This window comes from Pongo pygmaeus, chromosome 4 (assembly GCF_028885625.2).
Source record: "Pongo pygmaeus isolate AG05252 chromosome 4, NHGRI_mPonPyg2-v2.0_pri, whole genome shotgun sequence".
NCBI classification, from domain to species: Eukaryota; Metazoa; Chordata; class Mammalia; order Primates; family Hominidae; genus Pongo; species Pongo pygmaeus.
In genome coordinates, this window is record NC_072377.2 from 113,754,145 (window position 1) to 113,779,907 (window position 25,763).

Genomic DNA, 25,763 nt, shown 5'->3' on the forward strand with positions numbered 1-25,763 from the left:
AAAAATCTGAATTTCCAGTTTCTACAAAACAACAACAACAAAAACAAAAAACAAAAAAACCCCAAGATCTGGCCCCATTATTCCACCGTACACTCGCCGGGAACTGAGTGCAGCCTCTCCATTTTGACAGGATGAGTTTTTCAGTTTGCCACAGTCGTTACCAGTTCCTCTTTCCCAGCACAGAGATTGAGTCTTAGTGGCTATTCGTTAACAAGTGTGAAAAAACACTAGGGAAATATTTTTGTACCTATGTCTGTAACAAAAGCGGGAAATGAAAGGTCCAAAGGACCCTATGTTTTAAGAAATGTGGAGGACAGCATATTCCCTTCGAGAAGTAAAAATAACCGGATGGATTTAAGGTGCAACTGCCAGGCCTTTGTCACACATTCAAGTAACCTGCCTCACCTCTTTAAGCGTTTGAATTTCAGGCCCCTTATTTAGGGCATTGGTGTAAAGTGCAAGACAGGGGAAGACATAGAAAAAATTATGTAGGTGTAAGAAAGGGAGAGAGTGGTAATTAGTGGCAAATCCAGAAAGGCTTTAATCAGGTGACGGTTTTGCAGGTTGGGTGGGAAAGGTCACTCAGAGAGAAGCACTATCTTGAAATGAATCCTGAAGCTGGGAGAGCATCTAGTGAATAGTAGTGAATAAATGATAGCCATAGTGAGGGGCCGTGGAGGGGAATAGCAGTGGGTGGGTGATAGGAAAACACTGGAGTCTTAAGCTCTGATACATAAAATGTAATGTTGTATATGGGCATCAGGGAGACTAATGTAAGAATCTCTTTCTTATCCTTTTAGTGGCTCCTTATAGCCATCATGGACCATTCACTATGCTCTTGAGGACTAGCCATGAATAAAGCTGAAATGCCGTACCACTCTATTTGGGGGTAGTGCCAGTACACCATGCAGAATTATCTCAAAATCAGATCATCTCAAAATCGGGTCCAAGTTGTTTCTTTCTTGGAACTAATCATAGGGCTATGAGTGTGGGCCAGGGGAGAGGTGACAATGAGCAGGGAGTAGGTGCCAGGGAATCTGAGCCAACTGCTCCCATAGCTTACCTGTGCCTTCAAGGCCTGCTTGAGCATGGTCTTGTTTATACTACTGTTGGCCCTTGAACAATGAGAGAGTTACGGGCACCAACCCCTGCACAGCTGACAATTTGTGTATGTCTTTTGACTCCCCCAAAACTTAACTGCTAGTAGCTTACTATTGGCCTGAAGACTTACCAATAACATAAACAGATAATTAACAGCTATTTTCTATGATATATGTATCACATACTATATATTTACAATGAAATAAGCTAGAGAAAAAGAAAATGTTACTAAGAAAATCATAAAGAAGACAAAATATATTTACTATTCATTAAGTGGAAGTGGATCATCATAAAGGTTTTCACCCTTATAGTCTTCACATTAAGTGGCCTGAAGAGGAGAAGGAAGAGGAGGGGTTGGTTTTGCTGTCTCAGGGGTGGCAGAGAAGGAAGAGATGGAGGAGGTGGAAAGAGAGGTGGGGGAGATTTATTGAAAAAAAAAAAAAAAAACCACGTCTAAGTGGACCCATGCAGTTCAAACCTGCATTGTTTAACCTTCAACTGTGCTTGCACTTGGTTCTAGAGTGCTGATGCTGACACCCAAGTAGGTGGCATTAGATAACTTCAGTTCCTGATGGGCAGCTCAGGCTATATGGTTGTTTGATGGACCTTGTTCAGTCATTCAGTCTCTGCTTGGATCCAGTAGTACTCCAGAAGTTATTCTTTAGAAGAAGAATTATCTGTGGAAAAGAACATGATTTTTCTCAAAAACCTCAAAGGGTCTGCACTGTAATTCTCTTATCTGGATTTGTCAGAGGCTTAATACATCATTTCTGTTTGCAACAAGTGGTCTTTATGAATTGGTATATAGAAGAAAGCATTTACCAGATCAATAGTAGCATACCTGATGCCAGAGGATGCATTGATTTGCTCCAAAAAGATAGCGCTTTGGAGCAGTAGTTGTAATTGGTGTCACAACCTGATTCAGTTTAAAATAATTTACTGTTACTCTCCAAAATTCATCTTTCTTCTGCACAAGACAAATAGGGGAGATTTATGTGAATGTGATGGAAATCACCGCCCCTATAACTGTCAGGTTTTTGGTGATGATATTAATCTCTGAAAGTCTCCCAGGGTTGTGTAATTATTATTAATGTATTACTTTGGTAGAAAAGGGGTAGTTCAAGGGGCTTCCTCTTGGCTGTTCCTATTACAATAGCCTTTACTTCAAGGGTCAGGAAGTGGGAGTTCTGCCAGTTGCTAAATATGTTTTTGGAACCTGGGAAAATAACTATGAGAGACCCACTTGGCCCACTGGTAGATGTAGTTAAGCCAAAACTTTGTGTGTTATCTGACATCCATAAGTCCCCAATCTAACTGGTGGGTCCTAAAATTTGGGGGTTGTCTAAAGATTTGTCATTTCAGAGCGAGGGTCCGGAAACCTAGAATCATCTAGGTATTTTCCTTTCCCCAGAGTATGATCATCATGATAAATAGATACCCTACTTTTTGGGCAGACGCTAGAAGGAAATTTTATGTTCTTGTTGCAACCTCATTGGATCCTTCCTTAAGAGGTCCAAGCTCCCCTTTATTTTAAGGGGTCTTATTAACTGGCTCATTTCTGAAAACTGGTGAGAGTCCTCTAATCTTCATTATGGCTATTTAAGTCAGATATCTGTACACTGGATTTAATTTTTTAAAATTCTACAGGTGAACTAAGACTTTATCAGGCTGAAAAACCATTTGAATTCCATAAACACTATGACAAAAAAAAAGTCACTGCGAAAGATATCTGTGAATAAAACTATTTGGATTGGGACTTTGTTCTTTTATTCAATAATATACTCTTGGCTACCTTATCTCTGGTGGCTAAGTGCTGTCAATTGGCCTCTGTAACTCCTGGTAGCCAATTTGAATACTGTTATACTATACTGTCACCTCTGAGCTGCAGAAGGACAGATACCACTGAGATTTTCAAGGATACTGGTTCTCCTTTCACAGATATATTTCTTAATGTCTTCATGATTGGAATGTCCTCTGGGCCATAGGAAAGGGTGGGTGAAAGTTTACATATGGTTGATCTACACCAAAAATTTAATCTTCCTAATTCTTTGCATTTCTTCTTATTATATACATTTTATTTAATGAAGCCCATTGTTGGGTCAGGCTTTAGTCAACCAATTGAAAAACTCTTTATGGATTTATTCCCAACCCTCAAACTAAATATTGAATCTAAAATTTATGGTAACTGCACCCACATTAACAAATTTGCCCATATCCAAAACTGTTTCTCCCTCTCTTGTCTAAAATCATTAGATTGCATTCCTACAATTGTTTTCCAGGTTCCTGGTAATATAAATCTTGCAGTTCTTCAATGTGTACATTACATCCTTCTTGGTCAGACTCTGTACTTACCTTCCCAGAGCCTATTGGTCTGTGATTCTAGTTATGAATCTGGGAGCAATAAGAAGTGATGGAGGTGAATCATGATTGTATCCCTGTGCAAGGTAATTGTTTCAGGGTCTTTAAGCAAAGGGAAGATAATCTCAAATAGGAAAAAGGGAAAGCTGAGAGGCATTTGGAAGTTCGTGATTCTCAGAGTCATTGGAATCTATCCAAATGTCCTCATTCCAATTTTCACTTTTTCTCAATCAATGCCCTAACTTTTATATAAGAGACCTGGCAAGTCTGTGAATTTCATTTCAGTTATAATTATCCAACCTACAGATGAAAAAATTTTTTTTTACATTAGCCATATGGCTATAAGAGATATTTTTAGGGCAGTCCTAGAAGCTCTCTTGCTCTCTGTCTGTGCCTTGAACTGAGAATATGAAATCCTAACCTTTTATTTAGATGCAGCCAGCCCATTTCATAGTCCTTACAGTCTTTATTTCCTCTTAAAATCCTATTGTAATAGCAATCTCTCAAAGGCTCTTCCACAATAAACACTTCATTCCTCGAAGCTATAGATATTTTGCCACTGCTGTCCATGGATGGCTAGTATCCCATCTTTAATTGGTGATGAAGTCGTAATTGCTTTCCAATTTAACAAGGTTAGATAATTAAATCCCCAATTCCTGTCTTTGAGCTTCTGCATCTTGGAACCACTTTTGGAAACAGACTCTGTTATCAGTCAGAATTTTCCCAGGAAAGTACTTGCTTCTCTTGGCTTACCAGGAAGGGATGACTAAATACAAAGGGAATTACAAAACTTACAAAACTGTTGGAGGACTGGGGCAATTAAGGTTCATGGAAACACTGCTTCCTTTGAAGAAATGTGGAAATTGAGGAACCACAGTAAGTGACTGGTGATTACAGCTGCTTGAAGAACTGAAGTAGGTAATTCACAAGAGCTCACTCAAAAGGAGCTGTAAACTTCATGTTTGCTATCAGCCCCATCTACCATCCATGGCTGGGGAAGAATATTGGCTGTGCTCTCTTCTGCCTTCCAAATATTATGCAAGATGCTTTGTCACTAGCAGTGAGAGAGTTTAAGCAATGTATTTTGCAGGCTTCCAGACCCTGTTATATAGGAAAGAGTTAAGGACATTCAGATTGACATTATGGACAGTCAATATTTGGCACAATATATAACCATCAGCTTCTCAAAAATATTTAAAATATGGCATCAAAAATAATATATGACCATTCATTTTTCTTATTGCCTTTCCAATAAGTAGAGGGTTATAGTGTTCTCATGATCTGCTGCTTATTTTTCCTCCTGTTTCTGACCAGTTATTTTGAGCCTTTAAGATGAGACTAAGCAGGTAAGAGGTATATAGAAAAGGGTTTAAGGACCTTGGGCAGTGACTAGCGAGGGAGCTTTTAGGAGGGTTGGAGAGAAAGGCACAAGAGTAGTTACAATTTGAGAGCTTTGGATGGAAGGGGAAAATCACTTTTAGAACCATTGTTTTGAATATATGTTTATTTCATCGTACTTAAGAAACACAAACAAGGGATTTTAGTCATTTTGAAATATCTTTTGGTTGTTGCGTTTTGTTTGTATGTTTGTTTATGGCAGAGACTCTCTAAGTGTGCTCCACAGGTCCCTAGAAGTCCCCAACAAGCTTTCAGGGATTCTATGAGGTCAAAATTATGTTCTTCATAACATGAAGATATTGTTTGCCTTTTCTTAGCATGCTAAAATTTCTACTGATGTGCAAAAACAGTGGTGGGTAAAAAATACTGGCAATTTAGCGAGAATCATAGCAATATGGCACCAAGCTGTACCTAAGTCAGTATGTTCTTCGCCACCATGCATTTACATTACAAAACAAAACAAAATAAACTAAATTCCACTTAATAATATCCATGATGAAGTAATGAAAATTATTAAGGTTAAAATTAATAATTAAGATTCAATAAAAATTGAGTATGCATCACTTTAGTATTCTCTGGGACAAAATGAGACGTACCTCTGTGAAGTGCTTCAGCTGCATATCAACATATAATGTCCCAAGGAAAGGCATTCCTGTGACTGTCTTGTGAGCCTAACTAGCCAGTCCACAGAAAACCATTTTTACTTGAAAGAACAATTTAAGACAAACTATCATTATTCAGACTAGGGGATTTGGCAAACATGGTCTCCAAAATGAACAAAATGAGCCTGTTCCTTTAAGGGAAATAATTTACACTACATGTTGCCAATGATAAAATTCAAGCATTTGGGTAAAAATGAACATTTAAAAAACTTGTATCAAAACTATGAGCTTGACAGCTTCCCAGTACTTAAAGACTTCTATGATGAGATTAGTGGTGATATTAAATATGTGATGTTTTGTATTAGATAATGAAATACGTCAACATTTGGAAGACACGCATAACTCAGTGAACCAATATTTTCCAAATGGTCAATGCATGATGTCACAAAATCAAGTATGGGTTAAATATTCCATCAAAGTGCAAGACAGACCAATAGATTTTAATGTAAGAGTACCGAAAGGTCACTGATATAGATTCATATGCTGCATTACAACTCACTTTTAACTAACCACCACATATTGAATTTTGGTGTAGTATAAAAGAAGAATATCCACAGCTATCTGAAACAGTTATTCAAATATTTCTTTCTTTTTGAACTACATACCTGTTTGAGGCGAGAATATATGTATATGTATATGTATATGTATATGTATATGTATATGTATATGTATATATGGCAGAATATGCCACCCCAAAATATGCCATTTTGGCATAGAATTATTTTGAGCCAAAAGCACTTAAAAAAATCACCACCAACAACAGTAGGTGCAAGAAGTGTGTTCTAGCCCTCCTGTTTTTCTTCATGAAATCAGGAGATAAAACCCCCATATGGAAGGTGTTCTCCCTGTGTCAGGGAGTACAGGAAAGTAATATCATCAGCAAGGATGAAAAGTGTGGCCAAGAGAATTCTGTACAAACAGACTTTGTTAATAATTCATGTCTTCCTTTAGCCTCTCCTCATAGTTTAGTAACTTTTCCGTAAAAGTTACCATTGTGGAACCTAATATAAAAGCACTTAGAATTTGTAACTTCTTTGGGCCTTCATTTCCTTAAGTATCATGTAAAACATTAAATAAATTTCTATGCTTTTCTCCTACTAATTTGTCTATGTCAGTTTAATTCTCAGGCCTAGCCAAAAAAACTCTAAGAGTGTAGGGATAAAATTTGCCTCTCCTATAGTGTGTGTGTATGTGTGTGTGTCTGTGTGTCTGTGTGTTTTTATATATATATGTTTATATACATATATATGTTCATTTATTTATTTATTTTACAGACTTTATGTTTGTAGAGCAGTTGTTTTAGGTTCCCAGCAAAACCGAGCAGAATATACAGAGATTTCCCACATACTCCCTGCCTCTCACATGCATAGCCTCCTCCATTATCAACATGTTTGGTAGTTTCTTACAAAATTAAACATTTACCATATGAACCAACAATCATGCTCTTTGGTGTCTACAAGGAGTTGAAAACTTATGTCCACACAAAAACCTGCACATAGATGTTTCTAGCAAGTTTATTCGTAATTGTCAAAACCTGGAAGCAATCAAGACCTCCTTCAGAGGCGAATGAATACATAAACTGTGGTAAATCCACACAGTGGAATATTATTTGGCAGTAGAAAATAAGCTACCATGCCACAAAAACACATAAGGAAAACTTAAATGCATATTATTAAGTGAAAGACGTCAATCAGAAAAGGCTACGTTACTATACGATTCCAACTCTATGACATTCTGGAAAAGGCGCAATTATGGAACCAGTAGAAAGATCACTTGTTGCCAAAAGTTGGGGTTGGGAGTGGGAGAATGAATAGGCAGGTCACAGAGAATTTTTAGGGTGATAAAAATATATGATTATGTCATCGGTAAAGCCCGAGTCTTGTCCTCTCGCTCTCCTCCCTGGACAGCATGAGCTTCACCACTCGCTCCACCTTCTCCACCAATTACCAGTCCCAGGGCTCTGTCCTGGCACCCAGCTACGGTGCCCTGCCAGTCAGCAGTGCAGCCAGCGTCTATGCAGGAGCCGGGGGCTCTGGTTCCCGGATCTGCGTGTCCCGCTCCACCAGCTTCCAGGACATGACGGCATGGGGCCCGGGAGCCTGGCAGGAATGGGAGGCATCTAGAACGAGGAGACCCTGCAAAGCCTGAACGACCTACCTGGGCAGAGTGAGGAGCCTGGAGACTGAGAACTGGAAGCTGGAGAGCAAAATCTGGGAGCACCTGGAGAAGAAGGAATCCCAGGTCAGAGATTGGAGCCATTACTTCAAGACCATCGAGGACCTGAGGGCTCAGATCTTTGCAAATACTGTGGACAATGCCCACATCGTTCTGCAGATCAACAATGACTGTCTTGCTGCTGCTGACTTTAGAGTCAAGTATGAGACACAGCTGGCCATGCGCCAGTCTGTGGAAAGCAACATCCATGGGCTCCACAAGGTCATTGATGACACCAATGTCACTCAGCTGCAGCTGGAGACAGAGATCGAGGCTCTGAATGAGGAGCTGCTCTTCATGAAGAAGAACCATGAAGAAGAAGTAAAAGGCCTACAAGCCCAGATTGCCAACTCTGGGTTGACCGTGGAGGTAGATGCTCCCAAATCTCAGGACCCTGCCAAGATCGTGGCAGACATCTGGGCCCAATATGACGAGCTGGCTCGGAAGAACCGAGAGGACCTGGACAAGTATCAGTCTCAGCAGATTGAGGAGAGCACCACAGTGGTCACCATGCAGTCCGCCAAGGTTGGAGCTACTGAGATGACGCTCCTGGAGCTGAGATGTACAGTCCAGTCCTTGGAGATTGACCTGGACTCCGTAAGAAATCTGAAGGCCAGCTTGGAGAACAGCCTGAGGGAGGTGAAGGCCCACTACACCCTGCAGATGGAGAAGCTCAATGGGATTTTGCTGCACCTGGAGTTAGAGCTGGCACAGACCCGGGCAGAGGGACAGTGCCAGGGCCAGGAGTACCAGGCCCTGCTGAACGTCAACGTCAAGCTGGAGGCTGAGATCGCTACCTACCGCTGCCTGCTGGAAAATGGTGAGGACTTCAGTCTTGGTGATGCCCTGGACAGCAGCAAATCCTTGGAAACCATCCAAACACCACTACCCGCTGTATAGTGGATGGCAGAGTGGTGTCTGAGACCAACGACACCAAAGTTCTGAGACATTAAGCCAGCAGAAGCAGGGTACCCTTTGGGGAGCAAGAGGCCAATAAAAAGTTCAGAGGTCAAAAAAATATACCGTGATGGTAGATATATGTCATTGTTCATTTGTCCAAAGACTGTCTTAGAATGTGCAACACCAAGAGTGAACTGTAATGTGAACTATGGATTTTGGGTGATAATGATGAGTCAATGTAAGTTCATCAGTTGTAACAAGTGTACCACTTGTTGATACCATTAGGTCCAATTTCTTTGAATATACTGGGAATGAATAATACATTGTAATTAAGGGATATTACCACTTTAGAATAAATGTAGTGATATGTTCCATTCCTTCTCCTCTTTCTTGTATTTTCATTGAGAAAACCCAAAAGAATTTATGTGGAGAAGCAAAAATTTATTAGTTTGCGGGAAGAAGAGAGAAAACGAAGTAAGGAAAGCTAGCACCCTATTTGTAGGGTCAGAACAGGTACTTATCAGAACAATTGAAAGGCACAACAGGTGAGTTTCATAGGAAGTAGGGAGAATGTGTTTCAGAGCCGGGGCTCAACCCTGAGAGGACAGGTCTTAGTGAAAATATGTGGGCATTAGGTGCTCCTGATAGGAGAGAAGGCAACAAAAGGAGGCACTAGAGGTGTTGATATCAAAGCAGCTGTTTCACATATTTTTTCACAGAGCCAGCCACACTTTAGCTATGCTGCACCCACATTTATCTAGAGACAAATAAGGTGCATGAAAGCTCCTAGGGCTTTAAGCTTTTAAAAAGCTCAGTGCAATTTCCAGCTTTTGCAGTTATTTAATCAAGGCAAGCAAAAGGGTTATAAATTCAACAACTTTGTGATTGAGATTAATGTGCTCAGAAGTTAACTCTTGCCTTCACAGTCAACTGAGAAGAGAACATCACACATTAAAAATTCTCTAAGTTAAATCTGCCTACTTGGTGGCCTAAAACAAAACATGGCTCCTAGAATATAACCTTTTCATGGTTGGCAGCAGAGCCAGATTAAGTGGTGGCCAGTTAGGACATTAACCTAGACTTGCAATCTGTAAAGGCTGATAAAGCATCACTAATAATGTCACAAAATGAGTAAACATGGTTTCAAACCAGAATTTATTTCTGGAAGACTGTTCTATGACTAGAAGGAAACTTTTTATTATATTATATAAGGCTGATGATAAACTAGCCAAGAGGTTTTCTTAAAACTCTATCTTCATTTAAGCTGACTTCAAAAGCTGAGAATAACACAACGAGTTATAGATATCAAGTGATGCTCATATTCTTAAAATAAAGTGCTAATCCACCATGCAAAGAAGCTCTACCAATTTTGCAGGTTTAGGGAAACACCCATTTGAGGCTGTAGACAGATGTGAGTTGAAGATGTTAGGTTGGGGGAGAGTAGTGGTTTTTGGAGGAAGTTAGTGGAGTACTGTGGCTGTCCCATCCTAGGCAATGTTAGGGTGGTAGAGTGTGTTTACCCCCACCTTAAGGAAGAAGAGCTTAAAGAAAATTACTTAAAAAGTTTGATTTATGTTCCTGAGGTTTGTAGGGAGCTGTGACTGGACAAGTATAAAGATGGGAGAGTGTGGCTGCCATGCTGGCATCAAGAGATGAAGCAGCACAGTGGGTACAAGGCTTACAGAGGCCAGTATGTAGACTGCTGGGCTGGCTGGTCACACTTTGAGATTCAGCTAGTAGCAGGTAAGGTGACAAGCTCTCATGAAATGTTTTTTCCAAGTGGTTTCAGGTAGATTCCTACCACACAGCAAAAGCAAGATCACTGTGGTGTTAGTTCCTCACCTCTCTAATGCTGGAATACAGCGTCAGCGGGTGGTGACACCAAATGAGAGTGGTGGTGTGGTAGTGGCTATTCTGCTGCTGAGGAGCAGACTCTAAACTATAGCCAAGCACTTTTACAGACTTACACAAAAACCTACAGCCGTACTCTAAGAGGAGGGTGGAGGAGGGGAGAAGCCAGTAAAGAGCCCTGTTCTCAACTGAAATTAGGGAGATGTATGAGAAATAGTCTTGTGGCTATCTTCCACCAGATGGAAAGACAGATGAGAAACTGCCTCATGGCAGCTCTTCACAAGGCTGCTTCTCTTCCTCTACTTCTGGGAGGAATCACTGGGCTTTCAGCAAAGACTAGGGTCAGACTGTGATAAAGCCTTGCATACAGTGGCCCACGTGGAAACATTCAAGGTGGTCAGGGAGCCATGGTGATGCTGTCTCCCAAAGTCTGCCTTGGAATGACCGGTAGAAGAAGACTGCATTGGGAAGTTGTTGCTTTGAATTTTGCTTGAACGGGTAGCCTGGAGGGTTGATGGGATCCCGCATTATGGGGATCAACTGCATGCAGAGACCAGAGGCTAGGGCAGAAATCAGGAGCTGCAAGCGGAAGGAGGTACACACTCAAATTGTCTGAGTATAGTTGGAGGTTCTCAGTTTGGAAATCTCAGAAAAACTCTCAGAAACCACCAACAAGGAAAAAGTCAGCCTTGAATATGCACCAAGCCCAGAGACTGGCAATGCCTTATCACAACAGCACCAACAAGTACAGCCTCTCCTGCTGCTCTTTCAGCAGCACCCCAGAGTCAGAATCTGTCTAATGAGAGTGGAGTGCTCTGAAAGAAGTACAGAGAAAAAAGAAAAGGCTGATCATGCATCCTCTTTGCCATTAGAGATTTTCAGCTGGGAGTCACCCAATATGGAGGAAGAGAGAAGCTTTACATTTGACTAAAGTTTGCACTTTTGGTGATGACTGATATTGAGGTTTGACTAGAAGTTCCTGGAGGACTTTTTCTTTTTTCTTTTTTCGGACAGAGTTTTGCTCCGTCACTAGGCTGGAGTGCAATGGTGCGATCTCAGCTCACTGCATCCTCTGCCTCCTGGGTTCAGCTACTGCCTTAGCCTCCCAAGTAGTTGGAGTTACAGGTGCTGCCACCATGCTCAGTTAATTTTTGTATTTTTAGTAGACAGGATTTTGCCATGTTGGCCAGACTGATTTTGAACTGCTGACCTCAGGTGATCCACCTGCCTTGGCCTCCCAAAGTGCTGGGATTACAACTGTGAGCCACCATGCCTGGCCCTGGAGGACTTTTAAGACATTATCTATAAGTGAACAGAAAAGCCAAAATTTCATTCATTGGCAGGGAAAGAACTAGCCCATGAGAGGATTTAAGGAACAGTAATAAAAAGAATAACATTATTTTCTCCTTGTATCCTACTTGGTTCCACTTTTTTTTTTTTTTACATCAAGGCTACATCAACAACAGTAGATGGTAAGAAACTAACAACAGCAAGGTGAGTTTCCTTTTGCTGAGTGGGGTATGGAAGTTTGAGCTGGAGTTGAATTGCCTAGGGAAACTGAAGAAGGACTGAAGCTGACCCCCAACTCCTTCTTTTCTGCCTCCCTCCCCTCCCCACATTTAAATAAATATTGAAAAAATGTTTAAGAAGTATAGATGTGAAGGAGTGCCAGATTATTAGTCTGTTTGCTGTAGCACATACTTTGGTCCAGCCCTGGTCCAAGATTTGTTTCCCGCCTAGACTAAGAATCAAGTTGTAGGTAACTCTAAGGTGAATAGTTTTGAAATAAGAGCTGGAGCACTTCCTATTCCCAACTGACCATCTTTATGACCATTTACTTGGGTTTTTAAAAATTGATCAGAGAATATGACTGTCTTCCTGAGTAGGCCACAGATTTAATATGGTGGTGATTTATGCTTTATTATTAGGGCACATGGTGTCTGGCAAGTTTCAGTGTTTTTGAGAAGTGAAACAACTTTTACATATATCTGCAGGTTCCATATGAAGATAGTGCGCTTTCAAAAGATAATTTTTTTCAACAGAACAATTTGTTATAATCAGGCCCCATTAGACAGTTCTTAGCTGTGGAAAAACTTGTACCTAGGTAAAAACTAGTTGATGATTCATGGCTGGATGAGAACTAGAGCATTTGGCCGCTAAAAATAGTGCTTAAGAGTTTCAGAGATTTTGTTATTGTCTTAACAACCAATCAGAATATTTTTCTCTTCATTCTACATAACCAACGTAAATATTCAACTTTTGTTTTCTAAATACCAAGACTAATACATCTCTGATCAAATAGAAGCTGAATGTCGGAGCTCAGATTTCATAGAATGGTAGAACTCAAAAGAACCTTGAATTATCTGTTGGCTCCATCTATGTGAATGTCCCTAGACCAGGAATTTTAATTTATTTTTGTGGTATCCCACATATAAACCAGGGAACCACTAGGTGAAATTTTAAATACTCAGAATTAATTAAGTTTAAAATGATATGCTTTAACATACTCTTGGTAGCATCATTGGCATATAATAAAATAAAGCATATAGTGAAGATGTCTTAAGTCCAAAAGGTTGGATTTCAGTGTCTGAAACCTGTCAAAGTGGAAGGTGGTCTGCTTAGAGTTTCCAGGAAGGGAGCACCAAGAGACTGCCTTAGCAACCCATTCCAGTATTTTTTCAATGCATATTTGATAAGCAGGTAATCCCCATGGTAGGTGCTGTCTAGTGTCCCACATACTACATGAGGGAAAAAGTATATTCCCTGTGAATATAATTGAATGAACAGAATTCTATTTAGTGTAAAATGAGTCAGGGCAATTCTCACATCCATATAACTGGGGTAGGGGGACATGATGGTGATAATTGGACACAGAGCAGGTAGAATCTTCCCCATCAACTTATACTCACAAAGATGAGAGTTATTTCACATAAAAACCATTCAAAACATATATACTACCACCAAAGCAAAACTCAAGAGATCTCACCACTTCTTTTTCCTATTCTAAAGTCAAATAGTACCCACATTTTTCTGTCAAAGCTGTCCCTTATGTTAATTTATACATGACTGTTTTTGTGTGAACATTATTTCAAGCTCTGAGTACCTGGATAATTTGTTCTGGATCTTTAACTGCTTAGACGGTTCTGGACCTCTTTCCACCTGGAAACAATTGCAAAGGGAGGAACAAAGAGTCGTCCAAACCTCTGCCCACATATAGGCTGTTCTTCATTGTCACCAGAAGGCCTCATAAACCATCTCACCATCTATTGTCTTCCTTACAGTCTTGGCCCAGTCCCTGATGTGTTTCTCCAGGTGCTCTTTGGGTTTCCCTTCTGAGTCTTTGCAGGATTATTCCATTCTGCTCTTGCACCAAACCACTGAAGAATAACATCTTTCTGACTTCCACAAGAAATCTCAAACCATCAATTATATCACAATATTTGGAGGTTTGTGGAGTCTGAGGGAAGGATCACATTGGTGCCATCGTACTTGTCCCTGGTTGTGTCTGCTTCCTCAGATCCTCCTCTAGTTGTCCTCTGCTGCCTTCCCAATGTCTGTGTTTCTACTATGTGATACTCTTTCCTACTTTCTTGCTTCAACTGCCTTGGAAAAAGCATTTTTCCCTGCAATTCTGGCAAATTAAATATTTTCACCTTGTTATATAAATATTTAAAAACTCTGACAGTTCTTAAATCTAGTAAATATTTTTTAAGAGCAAGATGAAGAGAAAAAAAACCTTTCAACTGTCATGAATGGGCTTTCCTGGGGGAGAGGGGAAGAAGTCTAAAGTTCATACATAACCTATAGGTAAATATACTTAAAGCTGCCCACAAAGGCTTTCAGATTTGTCTAAAGTGGGTTGTGGTGTGTAACTGAAATATGTTCTAAAGACATAATTTACTGAATGATGGGAAAATTTTCCTGGAAGTTAAATATTGGTTTTAAATGAATTGTTTCTTTCCATTTATGGGGACTAAGACTGTCAACATACTGCTGTGTGCTCTTCCTTTTTCTCATGTGATTAATCAGAACAGCTTAATTGTGCCTTCTTCTCAGCTAGGAACATACATTGTTAGTATGTTACATATGTTATTGTCTTGGTTGTCTCTATATACAACCAAGATCTATGAATAGAAATTATCAATTAGATTAACCGAAAATTGAGTTCGAGGAAAATATACAACTCTCATAATATGATCAACTCATGTTTCTTGCAAAAATTATAAAAATAAGCCAGGTTTTCTTTTGGTCTTGCATAAAAATACACAGAGAAATTTAACAGTATTCTAAAATTTCAGTCTGGCAGGTACCTTCAAGGAAAAGAGACATTTAAGAGATAAATATTTATTTATGAGATATGGTTAGATATGAATAATGGAATAGTTGTCAGATGGAGCAGGTTATTTGTGTTTTCACATAAGGTAAAAGGCATACTCTGAGAAAAAATTTTTATATAAAGTATGATGTACTCAGTAAAAATGGAAATTGGCTTGAATTATACTTGGAATTAGTCTGATATTGTGATAGATTATCTTGATTATAGCAGAAGTGAGTCTTTCTAGACTTAAGGCATTCTATAGTGGTGTATAGGTTGTCATGGAAACTCCCCAAAATGTATTCATACACTATTTGGGGGCATTTCCACTGTACCGATTGACAAGTGGCTGATAGAGAAAGACTGTTCAGTTGATAGCTTACCAGAGTAGTTTTGGATTGGACCTCAGAGGAAAAGATAATGATTAATTAGAATGCATGTGTTACTTTGCATTTTTCAAACTATTTTGACATTCAAGTTTGGTGTTCTTCACAAAATTTATGCTGTAGGTCAGTATTCTGATTTCCCTCTTTATTTAGCTGAGAAAACAAAGGATTGTAGGCCTAGGAAGCATTTTCAAGGCATAGTCCTTAAGCAAGACCATAATTAAGTCACCAGGAATAAATTGTTCTGCATTTTATTCTAAAAAATCTTGAGTTTATTTGCAACCTTCTAATGGAAAAGTGTTTGTTTTTAAAGAAAAATTCAGTCTGTATCTCTCAAATAAAATTTCAGCACATTTATCACCAACAATAACAATACATAACAAGATTTCAATGTATTGAACACTGGATATGCGCTAAGTACTCTACTAAACTTGTTCCATTCATTATATTACTTTTTCTCTCACAGCAGTTCTGTGAAGTAGGTCTTGTTAACACTATTTACAGAAGAGAAACCTGATTCAGATTAATTAACTTGCCCAAGTTTATTATAAAGTGGTAGAAGCAGAATTAGAAACCAGGTCTGTTTGATTCATAAGCCTGAGGGCTTACTCATTTTGCCACGCTTTCTATTGCCATTTTATAGTTGCATCCAAAATGCATTTGTTGTGCATAGCACTGTGATAAGCATTGTACATGTAACATGCTTTTGAGGTAGGGGGGGCTAAAAAAACAAAAGTGCTAGGATTAAGGAACCAGGGTTCAAACCCAGACAGGACTAGTTTGTAGCTACTGCCCTCTCTGATTATTGGAAATATTTCATGAGGTTAAATTACAATGCCAGCCTCAGGGCTTGGTGTAGAGGTATAGAACAGATGGTCAATCCATTCTCCCTAAGTTTCACAAGGAGAACTATTCTCACCCAATTCATTCCCCTCACTTCAAGGAGTTAGCCTATTCATAATGCAAACATTCCTTCATTCAACAGATAGTTGCTGAACTCTTACTGCCAAACACTGTCCTAAGTGTGCTGATATAATAGTCAACAACACAGACCATACTTTAGCTCATCTAGTGCCATTTTCCTGCTAAAATCCTTCAAGGATGCCCCATTACTTATGGGATAATATTCACACCCCTTAGCAAGGAACAATTAGTAAATTAGAGGAATTTACTATATAGTTTGGAGAACATGCTAAAAATAGGAGACCTGATGGGGAGAGAGAAGGCAGGGAGGGTGAGAGACGGCTGTAAAGAAGGCAGGAGGCTGATAGCCTATGCAGGACCATGGACTAGAGTTCAGGAGAGCATGAATTCTGCCTCCAGCTTTGAGCAACATATACGTTGTTCACTTCTCTGTCCTGACTCCTCGTTACCCTCTAAGTTCCGTGATGACAGGATTGTGGCCCCCTCATCGGCATATCCCTATGGACTGAGCCAAGCTTGGCACATACAAAGAGTCTAAATGCTCCAAAATAAAAGTTCTAGGTATTTGTGGAAACTTAAGTTTCTAAAACCATCTGGGTCATAGTTTTCTTCTGAAAATGAGGTCACATAGATCCTTGCAATACAAAATGTGGACCACAGGTAGACAATATTGGCTACACCTGTGAACTTTTTCCGAGCAAAGAATCCCAGGCTTCATCCCAAATAACTGTGAGTCTGTTTTTTCACAAGATCCTCAGGTGATTTGTGTGCACATTAATGTTTAAGATACACTGGACCCGATCACTTTTATAGCTGATTAGTAATTTTAAGACAAAATATGATCAACTATATAATACTACACTCTAATAGTGTCTGTAGTTTTTATAAATATCAGGGGACAAAAAGCAAGGGCAGGGCCCCAGTAAGCTGCAACAAAATAGACTGAAATCCTGTAAACCTCTTCGGAAACACTGGCACCCAAGAGAGAAGGACTTTATAGCTCCTGACAAAGTTAGAAGGCTGTAGACAGAACAGATTGCATTTGTCAACCTGGAAACGTTAAAGAAAGTTTGTTCTTTTGTGCAATCATTTAGCAATAAGGTAAGTCTTGCCAGGTAGATTTATTGGGATATTGGATTTGTTGTTTCTTGTATCGAATAATATTTTTTACATTGTTTATGTCTAAATAAATCTGTCTTCTATTTTACATTGCCTTGTTGTATTGCTGCTTACAGATAAAGGGTTCAGGTAGCATAATTTGCTCTGCCCTTGGGACATGCTGCCATACGTTAAAACCCAGTAACACAGAGACTATAGCAGAGAATTTCAATGTGCTCTGAAAAGTTGCACAGAAATAGTGATAAAAAAAAAAAAAGCCCACCAAAAAGAGGTGATTTCTGATTTTGCTCTGCCTAGTCTTTGCCTGGCACGTACTGATTATGAGTGAAATTCAAACCAAAAGATGATAATTTCAAAGTAAAGTCTATGCTGTAAAAACCTTGCATACAATCCAGTCCTTGCACCAGCTGTTTTGTAACATATGGCTTTATGTCCATCAATATTCATTAATGTTTGACTCTTTTTATGGTATACATACAAAAATTAAATCACTAAATAATAGTAAAAAGAAAAAAGGGCAACCAGATTAGTTTAAAATATAACTTAAAATTTCACAAAGGAAATATTGACTATTGTAAGGAAAATTAATGTAGACCTTTCTTTGTGCTTATAAAGGAATAGAAATGTGCTCTCACAATGAAAAAGAAGGATAAAATATGTCCATTTGTATTACAGTCTTTATCCGTTAGTCTGTTTTATGATTTGATTTCAGGTTTTCATTGTTCCAATGCAATTTTCCAGATTGAATCTTAAAAGGATTATAAACCACAAAAGTCATTTTAAATTCTACACGGACTTAATACACCAACTGCAGTTCTATGCATCCGTCTTTCAAATTCTATAAAATATTTGTTGACACTTTCCCTTTCACTTGTTTTTTACAATATATTTTGTATAAAAATTTGTCAAACACTGATGCCTGTCTTACTGATATGTTTTAAAATGTGGCAGCTAATCAGCATAATTTCAATGTCAAATATGCTGGTGTTTTAAATTTTTTTCTGTATTAAAATACTATCCCCAATTTAAGTCAGTTGATAATGCAACAAAAATAAATACAAGCTTAAGTTAAAAAAAAGCACTTTTTTCCTCTTCTAAGTCTCCATCTGACAAAAGGATGGCTGTGTCTTTCTCTTCCACTGTAAAATGGGGCCACTGTTGATAGCACTGGGAAACTTAAATGGTCCGTCTTCCTGAGCACCCTTGGAAGATGGACTGTATTTGAAATGGAACTGGGAAAAGAGAAGAGAAATGAATTCCTCTGTCTGGAAAAATAAGAACAGCAGACCCCGATTACTTAGGCAAGTTGGCTAACAGGACACTTATTTTTCAAGCCTTAAAAAAAAATGTAGCCAGTATCTCCCTCAATTATTCTCCTCATAATTCAAGGAGATTGTTCTTACTATTTGCCTGAGATCCAAGTGTAAGGCCCTAGGCCAGGTTTACCTGGGAGATTCAGACATGTTCAAGAGGTAGGTGAGGCTTCCAGAGAAGCTTCAGGGGAATAATTACATTTGGAGCAGACAAAGGATAGAGAATAAGCTTTATTGGAAGGAATTCAGCCTAAGGGAGTCGGAATTGAGGCAGGCACATCACCTCTGAAGGTAGATTTTGCATGCAGTAATGCGTGTGCACTGCCAGCACATCCTCTGGTCTTTCCACCTCCATCCCCACTCTTTTCTGTTTTTGAGATTTGTTCCTAAGCTCAAGGAAGAGAAACCTGAGAACCAAGGTAGCCCTGCCTCTGACTCACATAACAGAGGGGCACACAAATGTGGCGTGAGATATTTTATCCCTTTCAGGGAAACTAGTATTGAGGGATGGTGAAGTATGAAACAGAGGATTGGCAGTGAGTTCAAATTAGCAACAAACTGCGTCTTTGCAATGGCCACAGGTCTACGTGGCTAGTGTCAGAAGTAGACCCAGCACTTTGTGAGGCCGAAGCAGGTGAATTGCTTGAGGCCAGGAGTTCGAGACTAGCCTGGCCAACATGGAGAAACCCCATCTTTACTAAAAACACAAAAATCAGCTAGGCATGGTGATGTGTGCCTGTAATCTCAGCTACTTGGGAGGCTGAGGCAGGAGAATTGCTTGAACCCAGGAGGCAGAGGCTGCAGTGAGCCGAGATTGCGCCATTGCACTCCAGCCTGGGTAAAAGAGTGAGATTCTGTCTCAAAAAATAAATAAATAAATAAAAATAAGAAGTAGAGGAGGCCCATAGACCCTCTGCCTCATGTCAGAGCTATCTGTTTCCATCTCGTCCCTGATTGTTAGCTTGTTGACAGCAGAGAAAACTAACCCGCACTCTGCAATTCTCAAAGCCAATATCTCAGGTGAGGGATATGTGGGCTTTAGGCATGACTAGTCCATTATAGATTTCTGTTATACTCTACTGCCTTTGGAAGGAAACCTACCAGCAAGAGTGTTCATTTATTTGTGATTTTATTGGTTTTTATTCAACCTTTGGCTCAAAAGACAGCAATTAGCTTTAGGCATCATGTAGATACCTGATTATTGATAATTATGCAATATATGCATGTTAATACTACTGTGAGAGTCAGCGTTGGTAGAAATTATCTGTATATAATCTGTATACATGATCTGTATAAATGAAATGAGACCACTGTTAATTGTTAGAGAGTAACTTTTTTATTTTAGGGGGAACTGGCTCCTCTTTGAAGCCCGCCTATAAATAAAACCAAGTGAGCTCAAGTCTCCTAAATGTGCAGGAGATCCCAATCACATACTCTTCTGAGTGTCTAACCGTAGCAGGACCACCCGCTTGCGTGGAGGCTGACCTCCTGGTAGTCCTCGCTATGTGATGTTGGCAAGTATCACTTTTCACACTGGTAGTTGGGCAGTGGAAAAAGAAATTCTTCTTTTTCAGAAGGATTTTTAAAATTTTAAAAAAATTTTCCAGAAAACTGGTTTGTGTTCTATCCTCCTGCCTCACCTTCTTTTTAACTTTTAGTTATGTAGCACCACTTTTGGATGAGTTGACTGCAGCCCATAAGGGAGTGTGTACTTCTCTCTGCTGGTATTGAGGCAGTCATTAATTTTCTAATTGACACTCCAGTCACCTGACACATGCTGCAAGAGGGCTTTTATTCTTACTGGGAGAGGGGATTCCAAATCTTCCAATCTTTCTGATGGCAATTTTTCATGCTGGTGCTACTAATGACATCCAAAAAATTCCCAGTAGATTGCACAACTGGAGAAGCAATGTCTAGCATATGACTACACAATAAACGTTTTTATTTGACAAAGAGCCTCTATCAAATAGACAAAAATCAGAGCCTATTTTGTGCTTGCTTTGAATTTGTAGTTACTGATAAACATATTTTTGTCAGATACTAATCTAGAAAATACCTATGTTGCTAAAAAAAGAAAAAAAAACCCAAATTAGGGCAGTTGTAAGAGTAACCTGTTTGCTTTATTTCCACAAAAGATAATAACGTTTTTCCTGAAACGTGTGTAGTCAACATCTTGAGTTCACTACTCACTTTCCTGTATTCCCACACATGTTCACAACTCAAACTACTTGCCCTTTCTCCACAACACAGACCTAAGGGTACCTGGAAATCTCTGCACAGTTCCTGATATGTATGGTGAGTGGGCCAAAGGTAAAGATCTGCTGTGGGCATGCAATTGCCTCTCAGCTACCTATGCCTCATCTCTCTCGTTCTCCACTGCCCAACTGCCAGTGTGAAATGTGATACTTGCCAACATCACATAGCCAGGACTACCAGGAGGTCAGCCTCACGCAAGTGGGTGGTCCTGCTACACTTAGATACTCAGAAGAGTATGTGGTTGGGATCTCCTGCACATTTAGGAGACTTGAGCTCACTTGGTTTTATTTATAGGCGGGCTTCAGGAGGAGCCAGTTCCCCTTAAAGTAAAAAAGTTACTCTCTACTAGTTAACAGTGGTCTCATTTCATTTGACATTTAAAAACAAGTTTGTGAATATTTTCCAGGAGGCAGAGTCACAGTTTCCATGGGAGGAACCAAATGAACAGGTATCAGTTTGTTTGTCCAACTCCCAGAGGCATCATTGTGTTCGGCCTTTTCCAGGGCTAAATGGCTTTCAAAAATGTAGCTTGGTATAGGCAGCACTTTATGGCTAGGATGGGAAGAATCTTAGAGCTTATCTGGTCCTATCTCCTAATTTTACAGATGAAGATACTGAAATCTATAGAGGATGACTAAATAAGATAATTCATGTAGATTGCTTCCCACACTAACACATAAGGGCTCAACAAATATTAGCTATTATTATATTGTTCTGCAGTTTGCTCTGTCTTGAAATACATGTATCCTTAAAACTATATATCATGAAAACACTTTTACACTGTTGGTGGGACTGTAAACTAGTTCAACCATTGTGGAGATCAGTGTGGCGATTCCTCAGGGAACTAGAACTAGAAATACCATTTGACCCAGCCATCCCATTACTGGGTATATACCCAAAGGATTATAAATCATGCTGCTATAAAGACACATGCACACGTATGTTTATTGTGGCACTATTCACAATAGCAAAGACTTGGAACCAACCCAAATGTCCAACAACGATAGACTGGATTAAGAAAATGTGACACATAAACACCATGGAATACTATGCAGCCATAAAAAATGATGAGTTCATGTCCTTTGTAGGGACATGGATGAAACTGGAAACCATCATTCTCAGCAAACTATCGCAAGGACAAAAAACCAAACACCGCATGTTCTCACTCATAGGTGGGAATTGAACAATGAGAACACATGGACACAGGAAGGGGAACATCATACTCTGGGGACTGTTGTGGGGTGGGGGGAGGGGGGAGGGATAGCATTAAGAGATATACCTAATGCTAAATGACGAGTTAATGGGTGCAGCACACCAACATGGCACATGTATACATATGTAACATACCTGCACATTGTGCACATGTACCCTAAAACTTAAAGTATAATAATAATTAAAAAAAAACAAAAACAAAACTATATCATGAGAGTCTTTCTTGGTCTATTTTATCCAGTTGTATCCATGTATCACTACTTTTTAAATAGTTCTCAATTAATGAACATTTAGGTTATTTGGGTTATTTCTAATTTGTTTCCCATTTCAAACAAAGCACAATGAACATGCTTACAGGTGGAGCTTTCCATACCCATGTATTATTTCTGTAGACTAGATTCCTAGACGTGGGATTGCTGAATGTGTATATTTAAATTTTAAAAACTACTGTCAAATATTTTTTTCTAGGACTATTCCATGAATTTCAACTTCATCAACCACGTATAAAAAGGTTTCCCCACAACCTTGCCTATACTGGAGGCAATCAATCAATAAAACTTTTTTTTTCAATCTAGAAGTTTAAAAACAAGACAATTTGTTATTGTTTTAGTTGGCATTTCCATTATAATTATTGCAATTGGGCTTCTTTCCATGTGTCTGAAAACGTTTGCATTTTTCTGTATATATCCTACCATATCCTTTGCTTATTTGTCTATGGGTTATCTTTTTTCTTCATTGATTTATAAAAGTTATTTATTTATTCAACAAATGCTTATTGTATGTCTGTATGTGCCAGATGATGTCCTGGCACCGAGGCTGTAACAGTGATCAATGACTATCATTTGTTTAATACTTAGAATAAACCAGAGGTAATGCCAGGTGATTCTCACAAAAACAAACAAAAATCCTGTGAGCTGAGTTCTGTTGCTATCCACTGTGGGTCATTAAACACGCTGAGATTTAGAGACTTGCCCAAAGTCATATAGCTTGTGAATGGCAGAGCCAGAACTTCATCCCAGGCTTGTTTAACATTCCTCATGATCCGAGGAATTGTGGATGAGGAGAGACCCAAGAACTTACCCAGAGGGATGGTGGCCTGGAGACAAAGTTCCTTGCAGCAAGTGCCTCAGTTTGAAGTTAATTCTGAGAACCATTAGGGAGTAGAGCTGAGGATAGTCTAATTAAGGACATTTAACTCTTTGTTTGTTACAAGTGTCACAAATATTTCTTCTCAGTTTTATTGCTTGACTTTTCTTTGGAGTTTTTGGAGTGTGTTTGGTACAAATGTAAATTTAAAAATTGTTACATATCTGTCAATTATTTTCCTGTATGGTTTCTGGATTTTGTGTCTTACTTAGAAAAGCATTTTCTAAGTCTAGATTATGATAAATTACCTAATATTTCATTTGAATACTTTATGACTTTGATATATACATACACACACACACACATATATATATATAGATAGATTTTTTTTTTTTGAGATGCAGTCTCGCTCTGTCACCCAGGCTGGAGTGCAGTGGCATGATCTCGGCTCACTGTAAGCTCTGCCTGCCGGGTTTACACCATTCTCCTGCCTCAGCTTCCCGAGTAGCTGGGGCTACAGGCGCCCGTCACCACGCCCGGCTAATTTTTTGTATTTTTAGTAGAGATGGGGTTTCACCGTGTAAGCCAGGATGGTCTTGATCTCCTGACCTCGTGATCAGCCTACCTCGGCCTCCCAAAGTGCTGGGATTGCAGGCGTAAGCCACCGCGCCCGGCCATGACTTTGATTTTTAATGCTTATATATTTAATTCATTTGCATTTATTTCGGGGCTGACTTTAGATAAGCCAAACAAGCCTTTTTTCTAAACAAAAACAAGTTCTGTCTCATTCACTGCCTTTATTACTCATAGTTATTAAGTTATTTGCTGCTTAAAGAATCTCAGATTGTGGCTGAGTGTGATGGCTCACACTCATAATCTCAGCACTGGGAAGCTGAGGTGGGAGGATTACTTGAGACCAGGAATTTGAGACAAGCCTGGGCAATATAGTGAGACACTATCTCTACAAAAAAAAAAAAAAAAAAAAAAAAATTAAATTACCTGGGTGCAGGGGTGCATGCCTGTAGTCACAGCTACTCAGGAGGCTGAGGCTGGACGATCGCTTGAGCCCAGGATTTTGAGGCAGTATGCTATAATCATGCCACTGCATTCCAGCCTAGTTGACAGAGCAAGATCCTTTCTCAAAAAAAAAAAAAAAAAAAAAAATTGGTTCAGAGATGGGAGTAGAAACAAAGACATTGATAAAAAGTCTATATGAAAGAATTTTGATATTTCAGTTGCTTTCAAGAGGATTTTAATATGTCTTTCTGCCCTTGGGCACACTAGTGAGTACATGCACACTAGACAAAGACGTCAGCCATTAAACACTTAATCACATAAGTGCTTTCATACATATAGTTCTTACTTACGTGATCAAAAAATCAATAACAATTTTAAAGCTCCAGTGCTATGAAAAATTAGCTTAGTTGACACGTATGTTACAAATGTAAGGGAGGAGCCCATTAGAAGAGGAGCATTAGCTAAGTGGCAAAGGAAGGAAACAAAGACCTTAGGGAAATAAAACACATTCTAGATCGTATGGGTAATTTCGGAAGTAACTCCCAGACAGTCATTCAAGAGCTACATGCAAAACACCATCCCAGGAACTCAAAGATTTTACTCAACTGTGAGAGGCTAGATAATTTGTCAGAAGTAGAAATAATCAGGTACATTTAAAGAAAAATGGTAGGAGCTTCCATTTTCACCCAATATGGAATACCAGGGACCAGATTTACTCTCTCACATGAAACAACAACAAAAAGGGATACAGTATAGGAAATGATGGTTTGCAAGACACTGGATGTAAGACAACACAGAATTGTGATCCTTGAGAGATGGGAAACAAAAAGGTGAACCTTGCAATCACCCGAGCATACTGCCTTGAGGGTGTTTCCAGGGTGAGGCACAGGGAAAGGGAACCCAGTTAGATCTGTGTGATATCCTGGAGTTGAAGAGATAAAGCTGGGCCCGGCATGGTGGCTCACACCTGTAATCCCAGCACTTTGGGAGGCCAAGGTGGGCAGATCACCTGAGGTCAGGAGTTCCAGACCAGCCTGGCCAAAATACAAAAATTAGTGGGGTATGGTGGTACATGCCTGTAATCCCAGCTACTCGGGAGGCTGAGGCAGGAGAATCGCTTGAACCAGGGAGACAGAGGTTGCAGTGAGCTGAGATCACACCACTGCACTCCAGCCTGGGCAACAGAGCCAGAATCCATCTCAAAAAGAAAAAAAAAAGACAGAGAGGGAGATGGAGCTGGATGTCCAGGGATCATGGGACAGAGTGCCAGAGGAGAGACAGCTGCACAGAGTGAAAACTGCAGAGATTTGCAGACTAGGATTCATTGATCACTGAGCAGAGCATGCCTGGGAGGAAACTACCTGATGCAAGGGAAAGAAACCTTCAAATGGATTAGAGGGAACCGCACCTGGCTCACACAGAGCTGAGAACAGTGTTTGTCCCTGCCAGCCGGAACAGAAAACCTCAGGATTCATAAGGAGCTGAGCAAAATACCCAAAAAGTCTCGCCTTACTCCTGGGGAATAAATATCCCTAGACTGAATATTGCTCTAATTCTAACAAATTTTAAAAGTAAGATCTGAAAAGATCAAACCATTTCAAAATAACACATTCCAGAGTAAAGCTCAAGTATATTTATAGGCATACAAAAA

The 25,763-nt window shown here is 39.5% G+C and overlaps 1 pseudogene; it reads left to right on the forward strand.

Moving 5' to 3' along the window:
- The first annotated feature begins 7,427 nt into the window (after nucleotides 1-7,427).
- On the forward strand, nucleotides 7,428-8,686 carry LOC129037433 (keratin, type I cytoskeletal 18-like; annotated as a pseudogene).
- The last annotated feature ends 17,077 nt before the right edge of the window (nucleotides 8,687-25,763 follow it).